This window comes from Balaenoptera acutorostrata, chromosome 10, assembly GCF_949987535.1.
Source record: "Balaenoptera acutorostrata chromosome 10, mBalAcu1.1, whole genome shotgun sequence".
In the NCBI taxonomy this organism is placed as follows: Eukaryota; Metazoa; Chordata; class Mammalia; order Artiodactyla; family Balaenopteridae; genus Balaenoptera; species Balaenoptera acutorostrata.
The window spans coordinates 104,978,743-104,984,289 of NC_080073.1; the positions used below are offsets into that span (position 1 = coordinate 104,978,743).

The window sequence follows — 5,547 nt, forward strand, 5'->3', positions numbered from 1 at the left end:
CTCCTGCCCCTCGCATTTCCCTCCCCGTCCTGTCCTCTCTCTTAGACGATCTCTTAACTAGTGTCCGGAGCTCCAATTTCCCTTGAGCCGAAAGTTCGCCATCTCAGACTCAACCAAGCCCCACCTGAGCTCAGGGCTCTCCCATCCCCTCGGGTGCCCCTCCCCCATCAGAGGTACCATCAGGCAGGAGCACAGCTCACGGCCCTGCTACCCTCCCCCAGGCCCCGCGTCTGGTCGGTGCCAAACCTGACATCAGTCCCTTTTCCACGTTGCCTCTCCCGCCCCTTTCCTTCTGTTTCCAAGCGGACTTTCTGACTCAACGGACTCCTACCTGCCCGCCCTGCCCCACCAGAGACTGTCCCCCAATAGCGTAGAGCACAGCTGCTACCGGGGGTCCCCCGGGATAGGTCTGCTCATGTCACACATGCTCTCAACACACGTGCCTGGGCATGCACACACACACACCACACACCACTCATCCACACGACATACACCCGACACACCCATACACAACCACTCTCCCCCAGCGCACATGTACACACACTCACCCACAGGACATACACCCGACACACACATACACTTCCACCCTCCCCCAGCGCACGTGTACACACACTCACCCACACGACATACACCCGACACACCCATACACAACCACTCTCCCCCAGCGCACATGCACACACACTCACCCACACGACATACACCCGACACACACCCAACGCACACATACACAACCACCCTCCCCCAGCGCACGTGCACACACACTCACCCACACGACATACACCCGACACACACATACACAACCACCCTTCCCCAGCGCACATGCACACACACTCACCCACACGACATACACCCAACACACCCATACACAACCACCCTCCCCCAGCGCACGTGTACACACACTCACCCACGCGACATACACCTGACACACCCATACACAACCACCCTCCCCCAGCTCACACGTACACACATGCACACACACACAGCTCTGCATAACATTCAGAATAACACCTCCAAACAATGCCCAGCCTGGCATGCAAAGCTCCCACGTTAGCTCCAACCCACTTACCCAGCCTCTTCTCCCACGAGCCCCCGGTCCAAAGATGACACGTTTAGGCACCATTTGAAATAAGCCCATTACTTGCAGTTGAAGGAAGTTTTCCATGGAATACTTTGCGGTTGTTCATCTGTTCTGTAGACAACAACAAAAGCTGTATATATACACACCCACACAGGTCCACATACACAGACATGCGCCAAATAGATGTGTTATAGATATTTTAATGTATTCTATAGGTTTCTATAGAATATATCTGAATGTACAAAGAAGGTGAAATTGCGCAAATGCCAGCTCCGCACCCTTGTCACCTCTGGGACGGTGGCAGGGGTGAGGATGCCGTCGGCACCCCCGTCTCGGCTCTCAGCACAGCGGCTGTGACCCCTGATCTGCGTGTCTGTCCCCGACTGGATGGAGGCCCTTGGGGCAGGGCCGCAGCTTCACCTGCGTGTGGTCAGTGGTCAGTGTGAGGCCGGGCACAGAGCCAGCGCTCAGGAACGCGTGTGGGTGGAGCTTGCGTCTCCTGTAAGGCACTGTCCTCAAGCAGGACCTGGGGAGCGCTCTGTACTGGCGGGGTGGGGGGGGATGGTGACAGTGATGTGGGCGTGGCCTCCAAAACCTGCATTTGCAAAGGTGTCAGCTTTCACAGTAACTTGGAGGCAAGTTTCAAAATCCTTCGGGCAGAATGCATTTTTGGGCGTGTGCGCTTTCCTTAAGCCGCTGTGGACTCCTTGAAGACACGGAGCATCAGGGAGAAGGCCAGGATCCTGATGGGGTTTCAGGCCTTAGGCCTAATTGCCCCCAAACTCCTTCCACCGCTAAGCCTGTCACAGTGTCCGATTCAGCCCCTTGGGCTGCTGGCTCACGGCCACACGTAAGAATCACCTGCAGAGATTGGTCCTGACACTGGAAGCTTCCACCAAAGAGTCTGGTTAACGGGCTGCGCTGGGCCTGGGCATCCCTTTTTGAAAAGTTGCCCTGATGACTCTGATGGGCGGTCGGGACTGAGAACCTGGCTGAGGTACCAGGAGCCGCAGAGCCTCCCGACCCCTTCCCGGTCCCAGGAGCATCTCCGAACCTGTTCCAGAGGGTCACGTCATGGAGGTGCTGCCAGCACCTGCTGCTACTTTCCTTTTAAAATCATAAATGAACCAAACAGCTATTCAGAGATTTCCTCTTTACTACTGGGCAGCTTGCGGCTCTGAGAACTCAGGAGGGAGGCCCCATGGCGGGCGTGGAGGAGGGATGGGACTTTGTCACCCAGTTCGCTGAGAACAGCTGGCCGCGCTGCCTCTCCTGACAGCATTTACGTGAATTTTCATCTTAGTTTTACACTGTGTGATTCATGCCCGCAATGGGCCATTGGTGAAATCCATAAAGCATTTGGAATACGGACATTTAAATCCAAGTTTATGAAGAAAATAACAATCATTCCTCACTTAAGCTTCCAAAATTTTACCAGTTACGTTCAATAAATTGAAATTCTTACAGGATGTCAGTCCAGTATCGCCGAACCATTGTCTAAAAGAGAAAAAACAGTAATCATTGTATCCAATTGCTTTTCCATTTATTGAAATTAAAGTTTAACAAAAGAAACACCCTCTCCCTTATCTTATCATATTGAAACAAAATATGAAAATTCTTTAAAAATTAAGTCCATGGTCCACTTTTGATGCCCTTAACGTGGTTAAATATCAAGCTGCATTGTAATATTTGTTGTTTGCCCAAACCAAACACGATATAAAAATCATTTAAAAATTGGTTTGCCAAAAAACTGTGTGTTTTTTTTGTATAAAATTACAGTATGTTACATATCACAAGCCGCTCGTGAAGGGAGAAAAAGTAAAAATGCAGCTTACAAATTATGATCATCATTAATATTACATTAGAAATACTTTATGACATCCTTTGATATATTGATCTGAAATAAGATACTAAAATTAAAATGACTTTTGGCTAACATCATGTAAAAATTTTTTTTAATTCTGAAGGGCTTTTTTTAATTTTGAAGGACTTTTCAGATTATATATTACATGAAAGGGGTGCTTGGGTCAAAAACTTTGGGGAAATGGCATCTCTTCCCCAACTTGATTATTTTATCAGAATTACACAAAGAAACTTCTGGGCCCCTGACCACCCCCAGCTCCATGAATCAGAGTCTCCAAGAGATGCTGGGGCACCTCTATTTTTTGGGGGGGCACTTCTATTTTTAATAAGCATCCCAGACGATTCTGGGGATGAGCCTGGTGTAGAAAACGCCCATCTTGTCAGAAAGCAGGTCCCGAGGCAAAAAAAAAGCCATAAAAGGAAGTGTCAGCTGGCAAAGCACATAGTTGGCAGAAGGAGGTTTGATGTGAGTGTGGTCTTGCCCTGGAAGGTCTTAGAAAACCGGCCTGAAGACACTGAAGGGATGGATAGACCCAGGATTGGGTGACAGTTGAACCTGCACATTACTGCAAACCCACAGACCCAGTGACTCGACTCTGATCCGTCCCTTACCGTGGAACCTAGAGAAACTCATTTGCCTCTGGCTCCTCATCTGTATAATGAGGATTAAAAAAAAAAAAAAAAATCAACCTCCAAGGATTGTGCTAAGGGTTATACGAAATCATTTGGGCAAAGCATTTGGCCCCAAAGCAGCTAACCCTAAGTGAGAACGCAAAGAAATGGAAATGACTTGGAAGAGGGATTTTGGCTCTGCCTTTGACCTACCTCAGCGAAATTCTGATTGTAGTTTTTGCAACAGCAACCTGTCTGTTGTCCTATTCTTTTAGGGATGGACGGTTTCTTCATCGATCCCAGCTATCTGGGGTCCCATGCCATTTCAGTCGGCGGGCACTTCAATCACTGAACTCTGTCTCCAAGGCTGCGAAATGGTTATTCTCTGGGCTGATCAAATGAGAGCGTCTTGGTGAAGGGGGCTAAACAATGCTGTATTAAGAGCGTAGTTCCTGCAAGGTTCTCTGGGCGAAGATGAACGTTCGAGAGAAAGGGGAGTTTATTCTCCAGCCTCCACTGAGCAAGCAGAGACGTTGGGCTGGGGGTAGGGGGCCACTCATGCTGAGATCTTTGATTTATTCTCCCCACAAGGCATGCTTTCATGTAACATCTTTCAGAGATGAAAATGTAATCGTTAGCTCAGCTTACAAATTGGAGGTGCGGTTCTAAAGCCTGGAGAAAAACTCAGCGGAAGCACACAGGCTGGTAATGAGATCAGAGGTGCAACATTCAGACATCGCACAGAGTAAAATGCATATTCAGGAAGCCGGAGGTGGGGTCCCATGCGGACCAAAAATATGTTATGCAAATACAGTGCGTCTGTATTAGTCAGGGAAGTGATGCAAAATAGAAAGAAAGCAATCTCGAGGTCTTTGTGTTCCTTAAAGAGAAGGTGGGGCTGCTCCAGAACTGTCCCCCTGAGGGGACGCCTGGCTGTGCAGAACATGGACGGCTGGCTCTGGGGACGCACCTGGGAAAGACCCCCGCCTGGCACTGAAGATGCAAACAAACGGCACTCTAGGGTGAAAAGGGGGGAAAGAAGGAGACGGTTATTTTCATCTTTATCCTCGTCGTTCTCACGGTTACTCTCAATCTATTGTGAGAGCTGACTGTGTTTTCCTATCTCTTCCTTTCTTTCAGACACAATGCTCTTGACTGCTGAAAATTAGTGGTGCATTTCAGCAAAACTCTTACAGCAAACGTGTACCACGCGGTGATCATTCTTTTCATCGGAAGATTGAAATTGGAAGTTTGGGACATTCCTGTTCATAAAGTGACATATCCATAGCTTCTCTCCTTGATGAGTGTTTCCCCTAGTCAACAAGCTAACTAAATCCAGGACAAGACATGTGTATGTGAATTTTATAAAGAGAACAGGAGGTATTTGCTATGACAAATTGAATGTGCTGCTCTAAATTTACTACACAGGTCCCACACGGGGGCCCCTAGAGATACCAATCTGTAAGTGAGCTCATTACCACAGAGAAAGGTCCCTTAAAATGGGGGAGAAGAATTGGTGCAGAAATGAATGGTCTGATGTCTGGGTGTGCAGCAAATACCCCAAGCCTTATCTCCAGGGTGCATTCTAGAAAAGGAATAGACAGCACGGCCATCTACTAAAAATGAAACAGGGCTCTAAAGAGCTCACACCGATTACAGTCAGGGATGTGGCAGCTACTGCTTCCAGTCTGCCACAAATTTCTTCCACTTTGAAATTAAACCCTGGTGGCATTAAAAATTGATAGATGAACTCATCAGAGGTACCTGACCAGCTTCTGGAATATCATCTTCCCTCTCTCCCAGTCCTCAAGAGCCAGGAATTCCTGATCTCTTGGGCTAACAAATCTAAATTAAAAAAACATAAAGGAAGACTCACAGACATAGAGAACAGGCTTGTGGTTGCCAATGGGGTGGGGCTGGGGGAGGCAAGGACTGGGAGTTTGTGATTAGCAGATGCAAACTAGTATATATAAGATGGATAAACAACAAGGTCC

At 48.3% G+C, this 5,547-nt stretch overlaps 1 long non-coding RNA gene across 1 annotated transcript; it reads right to left on the minus strand.

The window, feature by feature from the left end:
- Positions 1–1,262: 1,262 nt before the first annotated feature.
- On the minus strand, positions 1,263–4,557 carry LOC130709080 (uncharacterized). Its single transcript, XR_009009557.1, has 2 exons — positions 3,767–4,557; positions 1,263–2,575 (listed from the first exon to the last, which is right to left on the minus strand). It is a non-coding gene; the product is annotated as an uncharacterized LOC130709080 (long non-coding RNA).
- Between the last annotated feature and the right edge of the window lie 990 nt (positions 4,558–5,547).